Raw genomic sequence first — 27977 nt, forward strand, 5'->3', positions numbered from 1 at the left:
TTCCAAAAGGGTTCTTCGGCTGTCCCCATAAGAGAACCGTTTTCGGTTCCAGGTAGAACCATTTTTTGTTCCAGGCAGAACTCTTTTGGGTTCCATGTAGAATCCTCTGTGAAAAAGAGTTCTACATTAAACTCAAAAGGGTTCTTCAAAGGGTTCTCCTATGGGGACAGCTGAAGAACCCTTTTAGGTTCTAGATAGCACCTTTTCTTTGAAGACCGTAGACACTGATATGTGAAGTACTGATTGAATTCAGCATAAGAGAAGCAAAGCATATGGCAGCATAATCTGCCAAGCATTAAAAGACGGTTTTCCAGCCAAAGATTTAGCCTACTAGTCCTGAATTTAAAAAGTACTTTACTCAGAGATTCTCCATTGAGCATGCTTTAAGTCCAGGACTAGGCCAAAACTCCACCCATGCAAAACCTGCAGAAATTTCAGGCAGCCTTTTCAAACAGCTCTTACACTAAAAGGGCATTATCATAATTTTCACAATTTCACAGTATTATTTCAACCTCACAGTGTGGAAATAGCATGTAAACACAGGAAAATCAGGTTTTTGACTGCACTGGCCCTTTAAAACAGCCCAGCTCTAACTTTCTATCATTTTCCCCCTTTTACATTGAAAGATGTGAAGGTAAAGCGAGGGATACTTTCAGAAGTTCCCTGCAAAGGCGAAACCCTAATTTCAAGTCCCCAGGTCCTTCATCTTATGTTTGTGAATGTAGAACACGGCATTGAGGATATCGGCCTTTGAGTAATGACCTGACGGATTTGGGCTATTTCCCCTGGGCAAGAGGGCCTTTCTCCACAGTGCTGTGCTTTGCTGAGGAGCTTTTCCACCCAAAGTTGACAAACACGCACACAAAAAATTATGAAACACGCTCCACATTTTTCCAGTATTTTCCTGTTTTAAGATGTTGCAATGCAAACTGTGTCCTATAAATTAGTTTTTTATGCCCATGCTGAAAATATATTTTAGATACCTCCATGTTCGGTTTAGACATCGATTTAGCTGAGATTCCACTTCACAGCATCTGAGCAAGCATATAATGTATAGCGCACATACTTTTCATCGCTGCACCGAAAAGTTTTATCCTAGTTTTTAAAGGACTCTTTAAGTGCAAGTGACCAACAATTTTTTTTAACAAACTTGAAGGAGTCAACATGGTGTTTTTAAGCTGTACAGGGTGGCAGAAGCTGCTATATCATATCAAACGGTCATTCTGTACTACATGAAACTGAATGGTGGAGCAGAAACATGGAAACAACATTTGTCTTCTTGACCCAAAAGACCTTGACCTTAGCCTACGTAGATTTGCTGATGAACCTCTTACTGCAAATTAAATTCACATGGACATTTTAGGATACGGCCCCATGATTTTAATGGATTGGTTGTGGATCATATCAAACTTACAAGCATTTCGCTACACCCGCAATAACATCTGCTAAGCACGTGTATGTGACCAATACAATTTGATTTGATTTGATCACGACAGGTGTGTTGTAGACATCCTGTTGAACACCAAAGATCAGTTCCTGGTGATCCAGGATTATACCATTTTCATCACACCACTCCACAGGTCGATAAACACTGGTATTCCTCATTGGGTAGAATCATTTGAGAATTTGATTGCATAAGTGTTTTGGAACAGTTGCATGATAAACAGCTCCCTCCAATGTGAAATCCTGACTAAAATATTGAGACTCAAGGTTATAGCACAATCTGACAGTGCTGAAAGATGCCGTGTACCAGCTCTGCACCTAGCTGTTTATCTGTGTTAATGATAAAAGCCAGCTGTACTCACTGTACCATGCAAACCATCCACAATGTAGTTTATGTGTAATGCATTAATCTACTTATATTTGACTGCTGATTCATTCATACATTTTTATGTAGACATTTTGTGCAGGATAATCCCCTCTTTGAGAGTCCGTAATTGCATGTAGCCACAGATCTACAACAATAATCATTTGGTGGGTGCTTATAATTATTTATCCTATTTTTTTGTGCATATGCCAACAACACCTGAGACACCCTCAGAGTGGTATCACGGGTTACCCTATCCCTACATTCGGTTGAAAACTCAAACACTGGCATTAGAACTAGTGAAATTAAATAGGCTACTTCATGCCGCCATATTTTTATATAATAGCATTATACACACAATGTGCTATATGCTGCAGAATTTGTTGTTTGACGTCAGTCAAATGTAAGTACTTTTCAATAAAAGGTTGTGTGCTTAAATCAGAAAATGCCTCTAAGGTTCAAATATATTTAATGGTCTTAGGCTACAGCAATATGCTACACTCATGGTTAATTTATAAAGATGCGTATTTTGTAAGTCTCTAGCTGTAGGAACACGTCCATCTATTAATCTGCAGCCTATGAACAGTCAGGAGTGTGGCAGGGTGCCACCTGGTCGACGTGCATGAAAACCACGCCTGTCCCAAACTCTTCGCCCAATGCTAAATCCATCGACCTTATTCTCCAAGCTATTTGGAAGGACGAAGTCAGGGTGGACGATAACAGAATGGCAAACCAAATTATCCATAAAAAAACGTTATACATCCTGAGTAGTTGTAGGCTACGTTCTGTATTTATTTATAGTCATTAAAATATTAGCTACACGTGTGCTCGAGACATGTAGGCTGGCTAACATATCCCAGGAATTGAACTTGCTGGTGATGATGCTCGTGGATCATGACTGTTCTGGGACTGATGTTCGGTTGGTTCGTCAGCTCAACAAGGGTATGAGGATTCAACCAGGGATATGCAGCGGAGGGACCGAGCAGCAACGGGGATGTAAAACTGGAGACGTCAATGAAAATCTTGTTTGTCTGCAATCTCAGGATGAAACGGGACGGGTGTGTCCTGGAAGCCCAGCACTGGCGACAGACACGCGGCTATCCTCCTGTTCCACAGCAGGTAAAGTCCAAAGAAAGCATTGTATATTTTTTCCTTAAGGTTTTCAAAGTAGGCGACACGAGATTAATGAAAACAAACGAATAACCCCTTTACACAGAGCGCTTATATCTGATTCTGTAGATAAGTGTTGGTGCATGGGGTGGTGATACAATGTAGCAAAATGTACAGTGCGCTACAATTTACACTAACATCCCACACTAACTTTAAATTAAACATTTAAGGGCAGCCATAAGCAAGTACATAGATGCTTAATATAAATCATGTATAGTCCTGATGAAGCCTAAATGTGATTGTTTTTCTATAGGCCAACTCAGAGTTATTAAACATTAACATTTTAATTTCCCTTGATGACCCAGATTTAATTGGTTATTTCTCAGCTCATCAGCCATAGGTTTCAGGGTAAATGTTTTATTTGACTGGATGACCCTCATAATCGTAACCAGCAAAATTGCTCACATTCACCCATTATGGAGAGTCATTGACATGCATGCACACCAGTATTCCAATATGACACCAAGTGTGGAAATACAAGATGTGAGTCTTTTTAAACCTTTTGCATCATGTTATCTGAAGTAGGCCTACGTAATTGTTTGTAAATGTTGGCACCCTTTCCCCTTAATATAATTAGTAACGTTTCCAAAATGTTCATGTCTTTTTGGCTAATGAATGACCATTGCATATTTTGAGTAGTCTGACTCGACATAGGTCTTGTAGTGGACGTGGAAACAGTATTGCAATTTAGGACCTATTTAGTGTGCCTTTACTTTAAATACACATTGGATAGTTAGGCGCAAATGTTTTCAGTCCATTTTCAGAGTGGCAACAACAAACATCCCCCTGAATTAAAGGAAACATGTATCTCTGAGTACAGTATTGATTATATTGCAGCACTTTCCCCATCCCAGACACAAAAGTCCATCCAAAAACAGACGTTATTTATTTAGTAAGTTTCAGCAGCCTCTGGCAAGATTTAGCTCCTCCATAAAAGCTAATCGAACCAATGGGGGCGTTTCTGTCTTCTGTTCTAAAACACAAAAATGTCCTCCAAGAAACTCCAAAGCAGTAAATCGACTACTGTGTGTGACCTTGCATGGGATGAATCCAGGTTATCTGGCGTGAATTAACATGTTCTTGAAGGTTGAGTGTGATGTGGGAGTGGCTCTGATCAAGGGCAACCAATGATGATGTTGTCTTTCCAGACCGTGAACCAAGCAGTGGCAGTTACAACGTCTCCACTGGAACGGGAACCTTTTACAGCTGCGTCAGTCAGATCACCATCGGTAATTGTACTTTACAGAATGTCTTACTCTATATCCAAAAGAGACCGCAACAGGAGGCCATATTTGGTTTGGCGGGAAAAAGTCACACTGAAACTTTCAGAAATTTTTGGAAAATAGACCCTGTGTGAAAATGCTGACCACGCCAAGAAATCAGACTTTTAAAAAATGAGTCTATCCTTTATCAGGTAGAAGTAGACAAGATCCAATATCATGCATCTTTTACACCTGCACATGAACAATTCTTCAGGTGCTGTATGTGGAGTTCTTGACAATGAAATTGATATAGAGTAGCCTACATAAAAAGATAATGTTAATGGATGCATGGATGAGTTTTTGACCAGGCACAAGTCATTCACAGATTGATCATTCTAAATGTAGCCCACATGCTTTACCTTGAGCCACCTCTAGTCTTCAGAAAATGACATCAATAGCCTTTCTCAATAAGCTGCCTTCAGAGGAGTCGATATACCCCCTAGATGAGTGTGATTTAAAATCTTTCCCCATTGTTTGCCAGGATAGGGTACTCTGCATCACTATGGGTCCCCTAAAGTGCTAATGGACGATCAGTCTCCCCTAATTCAACCCTATTGGTTTGTTGTAGTCTTTACTCTAGTAAGTGCTGTTGAATATCGGAAATGAATAAGCGTATTATAACCATGGACAATTCCTGGATTCCAAGCAAATGGTGTTCTAAAGTGATGAGCTACATCTAATCAAATGTATTGAATTGATTTATTGATGCAGAATATTTGCCTGGTCAAACATACTGACTGCTGCACTCACCATTGTTTGAATTCACCTATTGACCAGGCCAGCTGATCACAACCCATGATGAATCTAGATACAATTCTATTTTACTGTAAACAAATTGACAAGACTTTCAGCACGCTTCTATGGAAAGACGTTCAACAAGCACTTGCACAAATGACTGACGATTGGCTGAGAGAAATTGATAATAAAAAGATTGTGGGAGCTGTTTTGTTAGACTTCAGTGCTGCGTTTGACATTATCGATCATAGTCTGCTGCCGAAAAAACGTATGTGTTATGACTTTACTATATTGCTATACTGCTATATTGTTGATAAAGCGTTACCTGTCTAACAGAACACAGAGGCTTCCTCTCCAACATAATCCCCAGGGCAGCTGTCTAGGCCCCTTTTCAATCTTTGCTAATGATATGCCACTGGCTTTGAGTAAAGCCATAAATAAATAATGTTGAAATTGAGCAAGTTGAGGTGACTAAACTGCTTGGAGTAACCCTGGATTGTAAACTGTCATGGTCAAAACATGTTGATACAACAGTAGCTAAGATGGGGAGAAGTCTGTCCATAATAAAGCGCTGCTCTACCTTAACAACACTATCAACAAGGCAGGTCCTACAGGCCCTAGTTTGGTCGTCCTGGACTACTGTTCAGTCGTGTGGTCAGTTGCCACGAGGGACCTTGGAAAATTACAATTGGCTCAGAACAGGGCCCTTAAATGTACACAGAGAGCATTAATAATATCCATGACATGCTGACAGGTGTCTGTTTTAAACTACTAGCACACAGCTCAGACACCCATGCATACCCCAAAAGACATGCCACCAGAGGTCTCTTCACAGTCCCCAAGTCAAGAACAGACTATGGGAGGAGCACAGTACTACGTAGAGCCATGGCTACATGGAACTCTATTTCACATCAGGTACAGTGCATTCGGAAAGTATTCAGACCCCTTGTTTTTTCCCACATTTTTGTTAAATTACAGCCTTATTCTGAAATGGATTAAATAGTTTTCCCCCCTATCAATTTACACAAAATACCCCATAATGACAAAGCATAAACAGTTTTTTACATTTTTGGGGGGACATTTTATTAAAACATGTTTTTTTTWAAATGGTATCACATTTACATAAGTATTCAGACCCCTTACTCAGTACTTTGTTGAAGCACGTTTGTCAGCGATAACATCATTGAGTCTTGGGTATGATGCTACAAGCTTGGCACAACTGTATTTGGGGAGTTTCTCCCATTCTTCTCTGCAGATCCTCTCAAGTTCTGTCAGGTTGGAGGAGCGTCGCTGCACAGCTATTTTCAGGTTTCTCCAGAGATGTTAGATCGGGTTCAATTCTGGGTTGTGGCTGGGCCACTCAAGGACATTCAGAGACTTGTCCCGAAGCCACTCCTGCATTGTCTTGACTGTGTGCTTAGGGTCGTTGTCCTGTTGGAAGGTGAACCTTCACCCCAGAGGTCCTGAGCGCTCTGGAGCAGGTTTTCATCAAGGATTTCTCTGTACTTTGCTCTGTTCATCTTTCCCTCGATCCTGACTAGTCTCCCAGTCCATGCCGCTGAAAAACATTACCACAGCATGATGCTGCTACCACCATGCTTCACCGTCGGAATGGTGCCAGGTTTCCTCCAGACGTGTCGCTTGGCAGTGAGGCCAAAGAGTTCAATCTTGGTTTCATCAGACCAGAGAATCTTGTTTTTCATGGTCTGAGAGTCCTTTAGGTGTGTTTTGCCAAACTCCAAGCGAGCTGTCACGTGCCTATTACTGAGGAGTGGCTTCCGTCTGGACACTCTACCATAAGGGCCTGATTGATAGAGTGCTGTAGAGATGGTTGTCCTTCTGGAAGTTTCTCCCATCTCCACTGAGGAACTCTGAAGCTCTGTCAGAGTGACCATCGGGTTCTTGGTCACCTACCAGACCAAGGCCCTTCTTCCCTGATTGCTCAGTTTGGCCGGCGGCCAGCTCTAGGAAGAGTCTTGGTGGTTCCAAACTTCTTCCATTTAAGAATGATGGAGGACACTGTGTTTTGTTTTGCTAGCACAGACTGGAATATGTTCCGGGATTCTTCCGATGACATTGAGGAGTACACCACATGAGTGCATCGAGGACGTCTTCCCCACAGTGACTGTATGTACATACCCCAACCAGAAGCCATGGATTACAGTTAACATTCGCACTGAGCTAAAGTGTAGAGCTGCCGCTTTCAAGGAGCGGGACTCTAACCCAGAAGCTCATAAGAAATCCGGCTATGCCCGCAGATGAACCATCAAACGGGCAAAGCATCAATACAGGACTAAGATCGAATTGTACTACACCGGCTCGGACGCTCGTCGGATGTAGCAGGGCCCGCAAACTATTACAGACTACAAAGGGAAGCACAGCCGAGAGCTTTTTGTAATATGTATATATTTTAATTGTTTGTACTTTTTACCACTTTTTCTCCCCAATTTCGTGATATCCAATTGATAGTTAAAGTTTTGTCCCATCGCTGCAACTCCCGTACGGACTCGGGAGAAGTGAAGGTCAAGAGCCATGCGTCCTCCGAAACACGACCCCGCCAAGCCGCACTGCTTCTTGACACACTGCTCGCTTAACCCGGAAGCCAGCCGCACCAATGTGTCAGAGGAAACACTGTACAGCTGGCGACCAAAGTCAGCGCGCATGCTGAACGCTTAACCAATTGTGCGCCGCCTCATGGGACAGCCGGTCGCGGCCGGCTGCAACACAGCCCGTAATCAAACCCAGATCTGTAGTGACACTTCCAGCACTGTCTTAGACCGCTGTTCCACTCGGGAGACCCCTGTTTTAATTTTTAATACATTTGCTAAAATGTCAACCAGTTTTCGCTTTGTCATTATGGGCTACAATGTGTAGATTGATGAGGAAAACATTTAATTTAATACATTTTAGAATAAGGCTGTAGACTGTGAAGAGGCACACATGATAATACACCCACTCTACACACAAGTACACACAGATTTTGTATTGTAGATATGTGGTAGTAGAGTAGTTGCCTGAGGGAGCATACTTAATGTGTTGTGAAAAGTGTTATGAAATGTAATGTCATGTAATATGTTGCCTTAATGCAACACATTGTTTTACTTTTAGATTTGTGTATTGTTGTGAATTGTTAGATACTACTGCACTGTTGGAGCTAGGAACACGAGCATTTCACTACACCCACAATAACATCTGCTAAATATGTGTATGTGACCAATAAAATTTGATTTGATTTAATGTTGCTGGACCCCAGAAAGAGTAGCTGGTGCCTAATGGGGATCCTTAATAAATACAAAATAATACAAATCTAGCCCAATTCTAGGCACCTGCATAGTAGTGTACCTTGGTCCCTCTAAGAGGCAGGAAGTGCTGGCGGTGGTGATCTGGGCCTCACGTTCCTCAGAGAGCTAGGCAGGGCAATTTTGTTTTATGATGACTGCGACAGAGATGTTGCTTAGAACACACTGTATCATTCAAACAGCTCATTACATGGATGGTTTTAGAGGGCACCCTGAAGCACACGCAGGTGTGGATTACCTTGTATGCTATAGCATTTCAAGTGGCATACAGTTGCAATGGAGGTTGAGATTTCCCAGGGATCCACTACATTTGCAATGATAGGAATAAAGATTTATGTTAATGAATAAATAGTAGTAATATAGTTGCCACCCGTAGAGGCGATACATTTTTTTTCCTACATTCTTAATTCCATTTTAGTGCTTGCTTCAGTGTAATATATAGCCTAATAAAAAATGCAATGAATTATGCATTACTGTCTACTGATGCTTTACACAGCATTAATAAGAAGGCTACTAGCTCTTCAGATGGGCCATTCTACTGTCAATGTTTGTCTATGGAGATTGTCAGCAACGGTTGTGGCTGAAATAGCCAAATCCACTCATTTGAAGTGTATCTTATAATGTGCTGGGGTTGTGTTTCCAGAAAAGCTAAAGAAGGATCCTTTGCTCTTTGGATATTTGCATTCATACAATGTCTTTAGGATTGTTGGGTTTGTTGGCAACCTTCATGTGGTATGCTTCAAAAGGAAAGTCAAATGCATAAAGTAAACTCTGTTAAATCAATTCAAGTTAAATGTACACTATGCAGCATGCTATCAATGTTACCATATTTTTCTTATTTAATTCTACAAATTTTACAGAATTTACAGACTTCCACAAAGGTGCTTGCAGGTGGAAATGTTTCACAACATACCTTTTTAATATAGATTTAGTTGGCAACTGTCAAAACATACTTTTTGTCATAAGTAGCCTCCTCATACTTAGTTCTGATACTTCCCAAGATGTATGTGGAAGTAGACCACTGACAAACGAGAAACGAAGATGGACTCATCAGACAAGGGAAAGGACAGTCATGGAGTTGGCAACATCAACCACTAGAGAGCAGCATTGTTATGGACATAGCCCCCACCCCCCCCCCCCCCCCCATTTCTCCTTTTGAACTGGGAGAGCGAAATATGTCTGCATTTTGCTAAATTGGTTCAACTAGGGAAGTGGACCCTGAATTTCTGAGATAAGGGAAATGTAATCGTAAGTGGAAACTCAATCCTCCAGAGAGCAACAACCTTAGTTTCATTATGAAACAGGAAATTATTTGAATAATATCACTCATTTCCCTTTTCAAGSAATGGGATTTTTCTGCAATGTCTGKCTTTCTGGGATCTATTCAATATCAAGGKTTTTCAAAGAACCCTGACATTGCTGTAAGAGAAATAGACTAAGTATGCAAGTTGCAAGGACAAGTGTTCACATTCACATGCTTTCCAGGGTTATGTGTTATAGGAAGGGAGTCTGTTTTGAGAAACTCTTTCAGTCTGAGATATTAATATTCCTTACAGGGTTTGATCTCGGGGGCCAAGTGGCCATTGGTATCTCTCATTGGAACAGTCCATTCCCTTCCAGAGGTCACCCCCTGTGTGACAGTCCTGATGGGGTTCGCTCCGAGGCCTCCGCTGCCGCAGCCCCGCAACTCCCTGAGTACCAAGAGCCAGTGTCCTGTCCTGCCTCCCTGTCAATCAACCCTATATCATCCCACTGCAGCGCCAGCCAGGAGACCATCAGCGAAAGCAGCACAAGTAAGGTTTCACCTTTCAACTTTGAACCCTGACGTCATTCTAATCTCAGCTCTGTGGTTTGGTCACTAAAAATCCGGTCTAGAAACGGCTTATCCTGCCTAAGCTCAGAACCTTTGGCGTTGACCGTAATCGGAGTAGATGGCAGTAGTGCGAGCCATCAGTAGATGTATACTGACCAAAAATATAAACGCAACAATTTTAACGATTTTACTGAGTTAGTCATTTGAAATAAATTCATTCGGCCCTCTGATGAGTTATATCGAGTCAGTCTGTTGGTTCTGAGTTGCACAGAAGAGAGTATCCTGGAATCACATTATAGTATGAACACACCTGGATCGTTCCATGTCATTTCAGCAAGTCATGACACTCACTATCTCAGATTGTTCTGAAATTATTTCTGTAGTTAGAAACAGATAAGATGTCCTGCAGCATTATTTTGTTGAAATATAATTTGTTGAAATATAATTTGATTTCTGAGAAATCAAGCTAATTGATTGCATGCAAATTGCCAATTTTTAATTTATAGGATTCACATAATACTCAATAAATTAGCTTAATATCTCAACAAAATAATGTAGCAGGAGTGCTAATCTTATGTTTCTAACAGAAAGAATTTCATAACAATCTGAGATAATGGGTGTAAATCCTCTTTCTTGTGCTTTTTGAGGTGGAACAACCCACCGCTGACCTTTTTGAAATAATATGTGGATGCTTTCCACCTTATTGGTTGACTGTGAATCTAATATTTGAAATACCATACTGTACATCACAAAACCTAACCATGCTCGAAAAAATGCTGTGCTTGAAACAAATATGGTTGTTACATAAGCATACACACACAGTCTATTTGTGGTTAGTACCAGTGGTGGAAAAAGTACCCAATTGTGATACTTAAGTAAAAGTATAGATACCTTAATAGGAAGTTACTCAAGTAAAAGTTAGTCACCCAGTAAAATACTACTTGAGTAAAAGTCCAAGTATTTGGTTCTAAATATACTTAAGTATCACAAGGAAATGTAATTGCTAAAATATGCTTAAGTATCAAAAGTAAAAGTATAAATCTCTTCAAATTCCTTATTTGTAACGGTGTTTGTCTGAGGAAGAAGGAGAGGACCAACGTGCAGCGTGGTACGTGTTCATGATTTTTAATAACACTGAACACTAGAACAAAAAATAACAAAAGCAGAACAAACGAAACAGTCCTGTCTGGTACAGACACAGAGACAGAAAACAACTACCCACAAAACACAGGTGGGAAAAGGCTACCTAAGTATGGTTCTCAATCAGAGACAACGATAGACAGCTGCCTCTGATTGAGAACCACACCCGGCCAAACACACAGAAATAGAAAACATAGAACACAAAACATAGAATGCCCACCCCAACTCACGCCCCGACCAAACCAAAATAGAGACATAAAAAAGGAACTAAGGTCAGGGCGTGACAATATTAAGCAAACCAGATGCACCATTTTATTGTTTTAAAAATGTATGGATAGCCAGGGGCACACTCCAACACTCAGACATTATTTACAAATTATGCATTTTGTGTTTATTGAGTCTGCCAGATCAGAGGCAGTAGGGATGACCACGTGTTCTCTTGATAAGTGTGTGAATTTGACCATTTTCCTGTCCTGCTAAGCATTCAAAATGTAACAAGTACTTTTGGGTGTCAGGGAAAATGTATGGAATAAAAAGTACATTTATTTTCTTTAGGAAAGTGAAGTAAAAGTTGACAACAACAAAAATATAGTAGAGTACAGATACCCCCAAAAAGTCTTAATTAAAAATACTTTAAAGTTCTGGGATCTGCCCCTTTTTTTAAATTTAATTTTGCCTAAAATGACATACCCAAATCTAACTGCCTGTAGCTCAGGCCCTGAAGCAAGGATATGCATATTCTTGGTACCATTTGAAAGGAAACACTGAAGTTTGTGAAAATGTTAAAGGAATGTAGGAGAATATAACAATACATCTGGTAAAAGATAATACAAAGAAAAGAAAAAACATTATTTTGTATTTTTTTGTACCATCATCTTTGAAATGCAAGAAAAAGGCCATAATGTATTATTCCAGCCCAGGTGTAATTTAGATTTTGGCCACTAGATGGCAGCAGTGTATGTGCAAAGGTTTAGACCGATCCAATAAACCATTTAATATCTGTTCAAAATGTTGTATCAAGAATGCCCAAATGTGCCTAATTTGTTTATTAATAACTTTTCATGTTCAAAATTGTGCACTCAAACAATAGCATGGTATTCTTTCATTGTAATAGCTACTGTAAATTGGACAGTGCTGTTAGACTAACAACAATCTAAGCTTTCTGCTAATATCAGATATGTCTATGTCCTGGGAAATGTTCTTGTTACTTACAACCTCATGCTAATCGCATTAGCCTCAACCGTCCCGTGGAAGGGACACCGATCTCCAAAGAAGTTAAGTACTTTACACCACTGGTTAGCAGACTGTTCCAGTTGGATCCTGCCTGAAAACAAATTGTTAAAATGGTGTTACTAACATGGTAAAGCGTACAACAGACTTGAAAACACACTTTTGGAAAGCAGCCAGCTATTATAGTATATGTAGGGTTTGTTTAATTTGCAGTAGCGTTTCACTCACTCTGAGTATTGCATGCAAGTAGGGTAACTAATGGTAGAGTTTTCTAAGGGATTCCTCCTTTTAAAATATACACACTGTACACAACAATTGTGTGTGTGCATCAATGTGTTTATGTACATGTGTGTGAGGTGCTGGCTTTAAAAAACACATTGACACCCAGAGCAGCAGAAACTGTCATTCCTTTGGTCAACAACCACACTGATAGAGGCAGCCCTGCTCCGATTGGCTACCCTCAAAGCTTCTATCCCACGGATTGGCTGACGGGGATAACTGATTAAGAATACTGATTGTCTTGCAGCTCTCTTGCTCTCGCTCTCTCCCTCTCTCTGCATAGACATTCTGCTTGTATTTTTCCCTGAGAGAGGATCTAAGCTGGTCTGCATCTGTTTCTTCCTGAGCTTTGCCTCGTGCCGGCTGGACAGAGGTTTATATAATCTGAGGGATGTTTTGGGGATGAGCAGAGTGGTGTGTGTGTGTGTGAGGGAGCTCAGGAGCTAGAGCAGAGCGCTGCGGTGCTCGGGAGTGGAAGTAACATGGGGAATGCAGCTAATTGCCTCTGCAGAAGGTCCTTTTCCTTTTCCCCCTGCGGGGTCTTTAGTGCGGGAGCCAAGTTTAGCTAGTTGTAGCTACTGTAACGCTTGCAGAGCCTCCGCTGGGTCGGCCCCTGGGTTGTGTCGTCCCCTCCTCCTGTTGCCCTCTGAGGGGTTGAAGCTCTCTCCCTCTCTACCTTGCATGGTGAGTGCTGCAGGCAACTTGACCCACAGCAGTGTTTTTTTTCCCCTCTGTAGTGGTTTTGCTGCAGTGATCTCTCTCTCTGTCGCTCTCGCTCGCTCCCCCCCCTCTCTGTTTCGATCTCTTTCTTTCTCTGTCCCTCACTCATATGCTATGACCCACATGTACTCTTCTTTTACTGTCTATCATCTCTGTTCTCTTTTCACACTGTTGTGTTCCTGAACCGTACAGGCATTTGACCTTCACACACGCATACACACACACTCTCTCCCTCTTTCTCCCATCTCTCCTTGGCTCCCGTATCGCCCTCCCTCCCACACGGTTTCACTCCGGGGGTTGTAAATGAGCTGTGTGTCCAAAGTGTAGCACTCCTCCATTATGCATGGTTCAGGGAAGGAGAAGTGGGTCAGGGCTCAGTGGAGACGCCGTGTGTCTGAGCTCTGTTTCCCATCTGGCAGGCGTGAAACGGCCATTGTGTTGCCCCGGGGCCTAACGAAGCCTGGAGGTCTGTTGTCCCCTGACTGTGCTGGTGTAGTGGTACAGAACCCTCCTCTGTCTTCCTGATACCTGGTCCCCATGGCAACCCTCCCTTTTTATTTTCCGCTCACTTACCCAACCAGCTAGCCTACTGTGAGCTGTCATGCTAAGGCAAGGTTATGTCATATGAACTGAGGAGGCGCTAGCGATTTCATTGGGGAATAATTTTTCGCAAGAAAGATTTCTCTACTGACAATCATCAGTGGTTTATGATTCAGGGTTACAAATCAACTAGCAATACTGTTATACTGTAGCATTTTTCATTCAATTCAAGTCATTTTCGCAGCATAACTAGCAGTTCATGGACTTTGTTGCAAAACATCTTAATATTCAACAAAAGTTTTATTGTACCCAAGAATGTAATGCAATGTAACTCACCATCGTTGCATCAGTGGGAGCCTGGAAGCCTTGGGCTTGTTTCCTCGATGTGTGGAGAAGTCCGCTAAAAAGCTATTTGAAAACCAACCGAAACTAGCTTTGACTATTTATTTGAACCCTACTTCTGATTTTTAAGTATTCTCATGTAGCCTAGATTGTTGGTTAATCGGTGTGTCTGACTGGGTATCATGCAACATTTGCTGTTGTCTGTCCTGTTCAACAGTTTTAGATTGTTTGTAGATTCCATGATAAATATATTGTGTGGGTGGTCTAGTTTTTGACGAGTTCACTATTTCCAGACATTCAGATCCAAAAATGGGCGTCCATCCCAAAATATCTCGGTGCTCTGTCTGTTTTCCTCTGCTGCCAAGGCTGAGGTGAACTCACCAGTAGCTTATGTTACAAATGAGTGGAGATTTCATATGAAACCAGGACAAAGAAATACCATGGTTTTTGGGGATTTTCACTATTTTATTCATATCATTTTTCTTTGGGGGAGGTATTGTTGACATAATTATCTAAAAGTATAATTGAGAAATAATTAAAAGTTGGCATATTTATGAAATTTTGTCCTGGTTTCGTATGGAATCACTCAAATTCAGGTATAACAGAGAGTCTTATAATGATACAGATCTAATGAGTGCCGACTGTTTAAGCCATAGAATTACATACAGAATCACATGAATTATAGGACCTCTATGAGCTCAGCTCACTAGATTTGTGTGGTCATAAATAACATGAAATAAATATTCTGGATCAATACTAACCAATCTCTTTTTCATCATGTAAGAGGTAACATTTATCGGAATGAGGGAAAAACAATTTGACTCTTGACAGAATGATTATTTTGTAGGAAACACTATTGTTGTGAATTGTTTAGATATTACTGCACAGTTGGAGCTAGGAACACAAGCATTTCGCTACACCCACAATAACATCTGCTAAATATGTGTAATTGACCAATAAAATTTGATTTGATTTGCTGTGAATTGTGAGCCAGGCTAAATAATGTTAGCTAAACAGTGGTGATTTTAGCATGTAAATCTTGGTGGGGCACACAAAACAAAATGTGGGATGCATGCCAGCAAAGCCACATGTTTATTGCACTATAACAGTGACCACAAACTGTTAGGGCCTACATTTTATTTTGTATTTAACCTTTATTTGACTAGGCAAGTCAGTTAAGAACAAATTCTTATTTACAATGATGGCCTAGGAACAGTAGGTTAACTGCCTTGTTCAGGAGCAGAATGACAGATTTTTACCTTGTCAGCTCGGCAATTCTAACTAGCAACCTTTCGGTTACTGGCCCAACGCTCTAACCACTAGACTACCTGCCGCCCCAATAAAGCTGTCATACATAAAGCTGTCCCAACAGCAGTCCCAACACCTTACCACTGCTACACTTGGCTTTCAGCGGAGCCTTGTCTGCCAGAGAAGAAAGTAAATTCAGCCTCATTTACTGCCTTTAAAAAAAACATAGCTGATATGGCTGACTTGCTTAAACAAATGTTGTTTCTACTGACAATTGAGATGTACAAACTATGGCATAAGAGGACGACAAGCGGATAAGAGGCAATCTGTAATTTCGATTAATGAGCGAGCGACTACGGACGTAGTCAATATAACTATTTGTTCAGGACTTTTGAAATGTACAGCGACAGAATTCAGAACATGGGCCGTTCTTAGTGTACTCTCTGTACAACAAGTCAGAACCATAGGAAAAATAAAGGGGGCACATAAACAGACAATGAAAGCTCTTACAATATTCAATTATTACATTTCTATTAAACAGGTTATAGGCTACATGTGCACCACCAAGTTAGAACAGTAGACAAAATTAAGAGGTGAAAATAGACCAAATTATTAGGGTGAGGCACATTGAACGCCGTTTGGGTCTTTGCCTGTCAAAAATATACAGTGGGGAGAACAAGTATTTGATACACTGCCGATTTTGCAGGTTTTCCTACTTACAAAGCATGTAGAGGTCTGTAATTTTTATCATAGGTACACTTCAACTATGAGAGACGGAATCTAAAACAAAAATCCAGAAAATCACATTGTATGATTTTTAAGTAATTAATTTGCATTTTATTGCATGACATAAGTATTTCATACATCAGAAAAGCAGAACTTAATATTTGGTACAGAAACCTTTGTTTGCAATTACAGAGATCATACGTTTCCTGTAGTTCTTGACTAGGTTTGCACACACTGCAGCAGGTTTTGGCCACTCCTCCTACAGATCTTCTCCAGATCCTTCAGGTTTCGGGGCTGTCGCTGGGCAATACGGAGTTTCAGCTCCTCCAAAGATTTTCTATTGGGTTCAGGTCTGGAGACTGGCTAGGCACTCCAGACCTTGAGATGCTTCTTACGGAGCAACTCCTTAGTTGCCATGGCTGTGTGCTTTGTGTCGTTGTCATGCTGGAAGACCCAGCCACGACCCATCTTCAATGCTCTTACTGAGGAAGGAGGTTGTTGGCCAAGATCTCGCGATACATGGCCCCATCCATCCTCCCCTCAATACGGTGCAGTCGTCCTGTCCCCTTTGCAGAAAAGCATCCCCAAAAGAATGAGTTTCCACCTCCATGCTTCACGGTTGGGATGGTGTTCTTGGGTTGTACTCATACTTCTTCTTCCTCCAAACACGGCGAGTGGAGTTAGACCAAAAAGCTCTATTTTTGTCTCATCAGACCAAATGACTTTCCCATTCCTCCTCTGGATCATCCAGATGGTCATTGGCAAACTTCAGACAGGCCTGGACATGCACTGGCTTAAGCAGGGGACTTGCGTGCGCTGCAGGATTTTAATCCATGACGGCGTAGTGTGTTACTAATGGTTTTCTTTGAGACTGTGGTCCCAGCTCTCTTCAGGTCATTGACCAGTCTGCCGTGTAGTTCTGGGCTGATCCTCACCTTCCTCATGATCATTGATGCCCAGGAGGTGAAATCTTCCATGGACCCAGACCGAGGGTGATTGACCGTCATCTTGAACTTCTTCCATTTTCTATAATGCGCCAACAGTTGTTTCTTCTCACCAAGCTGCTTGCCTATTGTCCTGTACCCATCCCAGCCTTGTGCAGTCTACAATTTTATCCTGATGTCCTTACACAGCTCTCTGGTCTTGGCCATTGTGGAGAGGTTGGAGTCTGTTTGATTGAGTGTGTGGACAGGTGTTTTTATACAGGTAACGAGTTCAAACAGGTGCAGTTAATACAGGTAATGAGTGGAGAACAGGAGGGCTTCTTAAAGAAAAACTAACAGGTCTGTGAGAGCCGGAATTCTTACTGGTTGGTAGGTGATCAATACTTATGTCATGCAATAAAATGCAAATTAATTATTTAAAAATCATACAATGTGATTTTCTGGATTTTTGTTTTAGATTCCGTCTCTCACAGTTGAAGTGTACCTATGGATAAAAATTACAGACCTCTACATGCTTTGTAAGTAGGAAAACCTGCAAAATCGGCAGTGTATCAAATACTTGTTCTCCCCACTGTACATGTCATATAACACTATTTGACGCATTAAATAAGCTTTTAATTTGACAAGTCAAATAACACAATTCTATTATATAATGTTGTGTGTGCTGAATTTGCACGTGCAAGCCAAGCGCCGCCACTACTATCAGTAGCACTGTACAAACAAGAATTTGCAAATAACCACACACCTGCCACAAACGATGTGTTTACAATACCACGTTGGTGAAAATTAACCAAAATATTAAGGTGATGCACATGGGCTACTAACAGCTTACTACACAACATACACTTAGTATTACTTTCTTAGCTACAGTATACATATCTCTCTGGCATATTACATAATTTATGCAGCAGCATACAACACATTTGTCATCAAACTTTGTCATCAAAGTCTGGCATTCTTTGGATTTATGGTGGGTACACTGGGGGAAAAACACACATAGAATAGCAGGCTAGCGGTTGCTTTGCAATGTTGCAGTCAGCCACTGATTTCTTACAAACCACTCATTGTTGAATTTGTGATTTCCAAATTGTTGTGTAATCTTTATGTCTAATGGCCGATGAGCACCGATACGTTTTATCTATAATTTCTATTCATTATTTCTCTTCATATGACAAGGATTAAAAATGATTTGCCAGTAGATTGTTGACTTAATTCATGATGATGACTTGCTAGCTAAGACTTTGAAAGTAAGATGTTGACATGATCAGTCCAATCAAAGCTACTGTACATATAACGTGATTTGACGTAATTTTATATGTGGCCAATGATCTTGAGACTTGAAATGAAGCTCTATGGCAGGACCCAAAGGACTGAATTTTTGGATGTCTACTCTTACTAAGGACTTAAACTTGGCGATGACATAGTGTCCCCATGAGTGACAGAACACTGAGCCAATCACNTGTCCCCATGAGTGACAGAACACTGAGCCAATCACGGCGCAATGCTCCTATTTTCTGCTGGCTCGCCCCACCACCACAGAAAGCACTGAGCTAGGCTGAAACACCTCCATTTTGGAGCTGCCTCACTCAAGAAAACAAAAAAGATACCATGTTTGTCGCCACTGTAGCTAAATCATGTTAGCTAAATGGTGCAGCTTTACTCACAGATTAGCAAATAAAGTCACCTAAGAATCACTTTAGTCCCATGTTACATTTCCTGCGTGTAATTTCATTACATCCACTGAATGTAACTTCATACTTTGTTTTGCTGTCTGCTAACTTCATTGAATCTTGGTAATGACCCCCATTCCTGGAGGAATAGAGCCTATTTTTCCCTCCATGTGGGAGACTCAATGCTTACCTGTTCATGTGCAGAGGCCATGAGCCACTGTTGGTGCTATCTGGGATCCTTGGAACTTCCCTGCCCTTACTCTAACCATTAAACGTTTTAAATTTCAACTTCAATGGGGTGTCGTTAGAGTTGGGAAATCCCATGGATCCTGTTTAGACTTTTCACATGAGCCACTCTATTTGTCCTGTAATTAGCTGGTGATGTGATGCAGCACACCTGAATGTAATGTACTTCTCATTATCAATTAGAAGTTTCTGATAGTACTATTCAGTGGAGAGGAGTATTATGTGTTTGTGACTGTACAATGGTTTTGTGTGGGAAACTACTTAAACCAACTAGCTTAGCCTGAACATCCTCCTGAGATAGCTAGCATAGCAACATGTTAGCACTGGCTTGGCCTCCACGCTTATGGCATGGATTACCACATGACCATTGGCATTTTGTGTGTGTACTTTGGGTCAGGATTTTGGCCGATATGCCCATTGACTCTGCACTGTGACTGTCTGACTCTGTGTAAATCAGTTTGTGTTTTGTGTGTGTGTGTCTCAGTTGGTAGAGCTTGGTGCTTGCAACACCAGGGTTGTGGGTTCGATTCCCATGGGGTACCAGTATTGGAAAATGTATGCACTCACTACTGTTGCTCTGGATAAGAGCATCTACTAAATGACTAAAATGTGTGTGTGCTGCTGCCTAGTGGTCACTCAGAGGCAACAGAACCACTGTTGTTAATTATTGATTGGCTTTGTTTCTCTATGGACACCTAGGCTTCTATGCTTATATCATATCTTATCATTCAACCTAATGGTCTATTAGTAGGCCAATCATCTTGTCATGTTCAATATTTATAATTTTCCAGGGTCTAATCTACTGACTAGTTAATATAAATCATGTAAAGTATATTTTAAATGTAAAGGGTTTTCTCAATGTTGTGACTTGTGCTTAATCTTGAACTTAGAGGGTACTGTGGTAGTCGTGGTAACAGCACGATATAGACCTCTTGTTTGGAAGTAGCAGGTCATTTGGATTTTGATGGGCACAGATGGAATTTTAAAGTGTGCAAATGATATGCTTTGATGTGTCAATTCAGACCGGCAGAGCTGCGTTGGACAACTCTTTCAAATGTAATGTTATTATGGATGGAATCATTCGATTTCTATAGTGCCCTGGCTTTTATCCCTCACATCTCCTTTGGGGCTGCAGTAACCTCTACTCACGCTATAAAATACCTCCTAGCAGCTGATGGCTGAGTGAAACGTTTATTACAACTGAAGTCACTGAGGGAACCCGCCCATCGATTTCAGCCAGGAAGAAAGAGTTCAAGGTGGTTTTATTACCTGCTGTTATTTCAATACCTCAGCCACTGCGGGAAGGGAGCATTCTCTCTCCCACTCCTCCTCTGTATGTCTGGGGCTCAGCAGAAATATTCTGCTGAGTCGCGGAGCTGTCACAAAGGGAAATTCAGCGGTCAGACCAGCGACGACCTTCCCCAGAGCCTAGGCTCGTCAAATGGAAGAGTGGGTCACAGACCTCTTCAGAGGGGCTGTTGTTAGCCTACTCACTAGGCCATGTTAGATAATGGCTCCTCTCAGGGGGAGCACAGAATCACTTAAGGGCACGCAATTTCTTTCTCTGATAAATTGCATTAGTATCAACAAAAAAATGTGCAAACAATATAGCTGAGTGTTTGTATTATTTATTTTATACAGTCTTTTTTGCTCATCTTTATTAAGGGTGTCAATCATTTCAGACCCGACTGTATAGAGATAGATATATCTCTACATCTTCTTTGGGGCCACTGTAAAGTTTACTCATGATTTGCATGTCTGTATAATAGTGATGGGGGGGTGTATTATTTTGGGACAATATTATATCAATATTTGACACAAAAAGTATTTATTTATTTTTGCTACTATTGGTAGCGTTAGCTAGCGCTATCGGCTGTGGGCCAACCTGTGCCAAAACTCTGGTATTTACCTCCTATAGCTTGTTCTCCATCTTCTTTTTAAATATTAAGCCAACATGGTTTCAGCACTTATTTCCCTGACTGATCAAAACTACTTTTCTCATGTCTCTCTCTTGTCTCTCTGCAGCAGACATATGGTGAGCAATATGTTAGAAACATTGAATCGCAATAAAATCACAGTATCGCATCCCAATAAAATCACAGTATCGCATCCCAATAAAATCACAGTATCGCATCCCAATAAAATCACGCAGGATCGGTCATCTCCAGATAAAATCACAGTTATCGATTCTCCAATAAAACACAGTTATCGCAATCCCAATAAAATCATCAGTATCGCATCCCAATAATAATACAGAATATCGCAAGTCCAATAAAATAATCAGCATATCGCATCCAATAAAATCACCAGTATCGCATCTCCAAAAATCACCATTATCGCATCCCAATAAAATCACAGTATCGCATCCCAATAAAATCACCAGTATCGTCCCATAAATGCACAGTATCGCATCCCAACTAAATCAAGGTATCGCATCCCAATAAAATCACAGATATCGCATCCCAATAAAATCACAGTACGCATCCCAATAATCACAAGTTCGCATCCCAATAAAATCACAGATATCGCATCCCAATAAAATCACAGTATCGCATCCCAATAAAAATCACATGTATCGCATCCAATAAAATCACAGTATCGCATCCAATAAAATACAGATCACGAGTTTTATCCCAATAAAATCACGTATCGCATCGCAATAAAATCATTGTATCGCATCCCAATAAATCATCGTATCGCATCGCAATAAAATCATTGTATCGCATCGCAATAAAATCATTGTATCGCATCGCAATAAAATCATTGATATCGCATCGCAAAAAATCAGTATCGCATCGCAATAAAATCATTGTATCGCATCGCAATAAAATCATTGTATCGCATCGCAATAAAATCATTGTATCGCATCGCAATAAAATCATAGAATCACCATACATATAGAATCACCATACATATAGAATCGTGAGATTTGCCATACATTATCATATCGGCACCTAAGTATCGAGATGATAATATCGTGAACTCCCGGGCAATTCCCAGCCCTACTATATAAGACTCTGGATTCACCTATCTCCCATTTCCTAACCAACAGAGGATGTCTCCTGAAGGTTTGATAAGGTCTCAAACGTTACAATGTAAATGTTCCAGCTCCCTCACTGTTAGGTTATTTTATTTGTATTTTATTGAACCCTTATTTAACTGTGAGTTTTACTTTATTTACTGAGCTCTGATAATACCCCTCACCCTCTTCTGTCATCTGTTTTCCACTAAATGTGGGGCCTCAGTCTTTACTGATGGTTGATTATATGATGAATTCTCTCCCTCTCCTCTCTGTCTCTCACTGTCTCTCTCTCTCACTGTCTCTTTCTCTCTCTTTTTCTCTCTCTTTCGCTCTGTCTTTCTGTCTCTCTCTGTATCTCTCCTCCAGGTGTGAGTTTCTCTCTACATGGGGCTGAGCTCCAATGGCAGAGCCCCCACAGACGCAGAGTTCTGCGTCCCCCGTCCCCTGGGGTTGAGGCTGCGGATTTCTCCTTCCCCCACAACAGGTCGCCAGTCAGAATGGAGGAGTCCTTGGCTGGGGCCCCGGATTCCCCCAGCACACAGAACAGCGTGCCACCCCCCGGTAAGCCATTTGGCACCTCCTTKAAGGGGTACCTCAACCAAATAACATTACCATAATGTAACTGTTGTGCAGCATCTTTTTAAAGAGCAAKTTTTATGAGACAAAAAAACTTTTGTGAAGTTGAAATCTGAGTGGTAGTCATGCACTTAATTATTATAATTTTTTTTTGATTTTTGTCAATATGTTGTTAATTGTTTTTGATGGATTAAGTGAGTTAGGAAGTAATCTAGGTGTCCACAGAATCAACAACATATTGAGGGTTTGACCAATGACGCTGGGTTTTCTGCTGATGTTCTGTCCAGTTTTGAAGGATGTGAAGTTGTTAATGGAGAGTTTGGAGGGGCTGAGCACTCCGTCCAAAGATGGCGACTCGACCCTACTTGACCCCGGGACCAGTAGCATCCTGGACGACAACACCAGGACTGACCCGGCACCAGAGGTGAGAGGTCAATTACAGGTGTGTCCGTAAAGCACGTATGGTCGATGTGGGTTGAAGCTGGCTGCTGTCAGTGTTATTCTTATCCTCCTTGGGGGATCTGTAAAGACGTTTCGTCTTCTTAGGGTGAGCTCATTGGTTTCTTACTACAGTAGTGTGATATATAACCCTTGGAAGAGCATATTTAGATATTGTGCTTATGAGCAAAGCACTTTAGCTCAACTGCCTCTGTAAATGTTAATGGTAAAATATATTAAAGTCACTTTGGGTCAAACAACTTTATAGTGGTTACTCCCTCCCTCTGTTTCTCTCCCCAGGTAGGGAGAAGTAGGTCCAGTGGCTTGTGCTTCAGCGATGGCAAGTGCCACATCGACTACATCCTGGTTTACAGGAAGTCTGGTCCNTCTCCCCAGGTAGGGAGAAGTAGGTCCAGTGGCTTGTGCTTCAGCGATGGCAAGTGCCACATCGACTACATCCTGGTTTACAGGAAGTCTGGTCCACAGTCGGAGAAGAGGGAAATATTTGAGCGCAACATCCGGGCCGAGGGCTTGCAGATGGAGAAGGAGGCGAGTACTACGGAGTATTACAGTAACATAGTATTACAGTAATAGTATATTATAGTATGACAGTATTACAGTAGTCACTGAAGCTCTGCCTTTCACTCATAAACCAATGCAAATGTGCTGATGGCAAGTTTCATCCTCAAGCCTGTTTTAAATGGAGCAGGGAAGCAATGTGCTGAGTGTGTGCTTTTGCATGTGTGTGAGTGGCTGACGCCTAGTGTGCTGACGCAGTAACATCAAGGTCATCATATGGAGCATTCAAAGAGACTATGCTTCTTCTCTCTTTTAACAGCATCATTTGCTGTCAGACTGCTTATGATGACAACAAGATGCAAGGCAGAATTCTGCTTGAAATTATCAGAGAATGCAGTACTGACTATATAACTGTGCTACTGGGATTTTAAAGAAATCAAACTCACATAGTTTGGTATCTTTTAAAGATCCTAGTAAAAACTATTCCGTAGCCATGACAGCGAATGCCTGTTAACTGTTCTGAGATCAGTCACAGGAAATGATGAGAGAGAAAAGAAAATCAATATTTCAACTGTCCCTTTCCTCTTTATGTCCAGTTATGAAGTCCATAGACCTCTCTACTCTTGGAAGATTAGTCCAAATGAGGACTAAAAGAGATCAAAATAATGTCATATCTACTGAAGCTCGATACATGTGTGGCAACATGATTTAGAATAGAAACATTTTCATTTAAAACATTAGATTTTATATTATTCACATTTTTGAATGTGCTAAGAAACTGTTCTAAGAAATAGTATCAACAGGACGTAATACTTCTAATGCTGGGTCTTTTCCCCTCCAACAGTTGTCTGTGTGCAACAGTGATGTGATCTTCCTGAAGCTGCATGCTCCCTGGGAGGTGCTGTGTCGCTACGCAGAGCTTATGAACATTCGGATGCCGTTCAGGTGGGGAGGACGAACACACAGCCTCTTGGATTCCAGACACTCACCCACATAAATCACATCGACAAACAGGTTCCCACCACACACACTGCCTGTCTCTCTCTGTCTCTCTGTCTCTCTGTCTCTCTGTCTTCTCTCGTCTCTCGTCTTCACTCAGCTCCTCACTCACTCACTCACTCTCACTCACTCACTCACACTCACTCACTCACTTCACTCACTCACTCACTCACTTCACTTCTCTCACTCACTCACTATGAATCTACAGTTATTTGCCAATGCACTTTTATTTTCTGTATTTCTTCATGTTTGTTAGATAGAATCGACCCCTCTAGCAGCACTCTTACATTCTAACACATGCGAGCACCGTGTTGTTCCAGAGGCTTAAGTGACCTAGACTGCTAGACCGCCGCAGGCCACTGTAATCACTGAGATTTTTAATAGTTGATAATGTTGTGGAGTTTTCAGGAGAAAATCTACTACATGCATCGACGCGTACAAGTCATGAGTAGGTGAGTGCGAATTGATTTATTGGTTGAATTTTGGGCAACCACCCTAATGTTAATGGTTCTGGCTATGTTTGATGTGGGTTTTGGGTTTCTCTTGCACCATCCAGGATGGAGAAGAGAATCAAAGATTTCGAAGATGGCTGCCTCGCAACTATGAGATTTACAACAACTGCCCTCCCTGACCTGGAGAGGAAAACGGAGTTTACCGCCCCCTTCAGTCGCTCCAGAATTACATCAGTGAGTGAGTGTGTGTGTTGTGTGTCTGGTATTGTTGTTTCCTCGACTAACTTAAAGGTGAAAATGATTCAATTGTCTTCCATATTAAACCACAATTCTTAGTTTTTGGGTACCACATTTTGCAGGGTAAACAAACTGAACAAAATGTTCTTGTGTGTGTGCGTCCAATTTCTTTACGGTGGCCTTTTTGGCGGGGGCTCACAAGCTAGCCCATGTCGAGGCAATAATGTATAAGAATGCACTGAGATTGGTACATCAGTCCAAATGGTGTGCTTTTAAAAAGCTCAATTAGATCACAACGGACATGAACGGTCATAGAAGAATATGGATCTGGATCCTTTTCCTGCTATCTAATTGTTACAGTTTGCACCATTACAAACGAAGACCGTTCTTCACATACGCTATCCGAATCGCATCGTCCATGCATATCTTTGCTGCAAAGGTCAAATATGAGGAGGCAAAGACAAATGGGTGAGATTGTCATTCGTCGTCTAACACAGTTACAAATGGCCTCTGGATTATACATTTCATTGTAGTCATTAGCGAGCGCTCTTATCCAGGTTGATTTTAGACGAAATTAGGGTTAAGTGCCTGCTTCAAGGTACATTGACCGAGTTTTTCAGCGGATCGGCTCAGAGATTTCGAAATCAGCGACCTTTCAGTGTACAGGCCAACTGCTCCTACCGGTAGGGTCTACCTGGGCCTCTCCAAGTTAGTACAAGTCCCACTGCTAGATGTGTTCCATCTTTTAGATACAGCATGTCTCTGCGGTATGTAGAGGGTTTGACGCTGTATTCATGTTTCTCTTGTTGTATGCTCGCAGGGCTGAATCGTCTTTTGAGCCAATAGTTCATACGAGGCAGCGTTTCCCCTCATTGAGAATGCACTGGACACTTCACACATGACTTGGAAGAGAAATATCACTTGTAGGATCTTCCTTTGAGTCGGTTCACTACAGAGAAAATAATCCTGCGGCAACCGGAAATGTTAATTATTATTTTATTTATTTAATGGACATTTTTTGTAGGGGTTTAACATTTTTTCATAGGGACAAATACAAGTCTTATATTTCAAGGGAAAATACAAACTTCAAGCATTTCTCGTCAGCAACAAAAAAAGTGATCAAATTACAGATCCCACATCTGTAGTTATAATAATGTGTGTTGTGTGTTACAGGGGAGCTAACAGAAGTAAGAACCTCCAATCCGGACGCATGGGCAGAGAACCACAGACACTTGCTGTATGAATTGCTGGGCCTGGTGGGGTGGTGTGCGTACCCAAGTACCAGCCACTGGACCTTCATAAGGTACAAACACTGTGTAACACTCCTGCTCTATAAGGACATCACAAGAATCTAATACCCCAAATTTGGGTTATTATCTGCACCTTTGCAGGTTGTTCCTCGATCTGGCAAACAATACAACTTTCCACCAGCCACATGTATTAAAGCCACATGAATTAATCCAATGAAGGAGTGAATTTACTAGATCATTAAAAACGTAATTGAAAGCCACAACATAATTTCAGTGGTTGGTACATAATGACATGGTTTGTCTCCTGGGGTGTTGTCAGGCGTATATTTCCCACCCCCCTGGGAAGGAAAATTGGTCTCTATTTTTGCCTGGCTGGGTTGTACACCTGGGATGCTGTTCCCTGCGCGCTGGTTGGGCTCATGGTCTTCCTCTACGGCTGCGTTCACCCTAGACCACTGCCAGGTCAGGTAATGTGAGCTCAGCTAATACTCATTGGTCTTCTTCAATTAGGTTTTACCTCAATTGTTTTACCTTAGTATTTTATGCATATTTTTATCCTTCACTATGTCTGGTCTTGTGTTCTTCCACTAGAAAAAATACCAAACAGACACCATGCTTTACACTGGTGTAAATTTGGCCTTAGTCTGGTAGAAGTCTATTACCAATGCTATCAATGCAAACACTGACACAGGCTGATAAATGCACTAAGAATGATGAGTGTATGGAACCAGGCTAAAGGTTTGTCTGTGATTCTCCAGTAAAGAAATCTGCCAGGCCACTGACATCCATCATGTGCCCCATATGTGACGAGTACTGCCCTACCTGAGACTTCAGCAGCTGCATCTATGCCAAGGTGAACTTTCCGTACTACCATGTAGAGTATGTTAAACGTTTCCCCAGACTGAGCAATGCTGACCAAACATCAGGGCATTGTGGCTAATTCCGATCCTGGAGAGCCACTGGTGTGTATTCAACATGATTAACTAATGATGGTCATAATTAGACACAATTATTTTTGTGTAGAGCTGGGCTGAAACAAAAGCCTGCGTACACTGCAGCACTCCCAGGAACAGAGATTTTTGTCATATACTTTTAAAACAATATTGCATTTTTTGACCAAACATTTTACTCAGACTATGCCACAGTAACATAAGTACAACACACTTAGCAAGGCAACCTTTTTACTTCACATTTTTGTAATTTAGCAGACGCTCTTATCTAGAGCAACTTGCAGTAGTGAATGAATACATTTTCATACTGGCCCTCATGGGAATCGAAACCACAACCCTGGCGTTTCAAGCATCACGCTCTAC

The 27977-nt window shown here is 41.3% G+C and overlaps 1 pseudogene; it reads left to right on the forward strand.

Annotated features, from left to right (window-relative positions):
* Nucleotides 1-2427: 2427 nt before the first annotated feature.
* The window catches only part of LOC111955679 (anoctamin-4-like), a 44669-nt pseudogene continuing 19119 nt past the window's right edge, over nucleotides 2428-27977 (forward strand).

This window comes from Salvelinus sp. IW2-2015, linkage group LG3 (genome assembly GCF_002910315.2).
Source record: "Salvelinus sp. IW2-2015 linkage group LG3, ASM291031v2, whole genome shotgun sequence".
NCBI classification, from domain to species: domain Eukaryota; kingdom Metazoa; phylum Chordata; class Actinopteri; order Salmoniformes; family Salmonidae; genus Salvelinus; species Salvelinus sp. IW2-2015.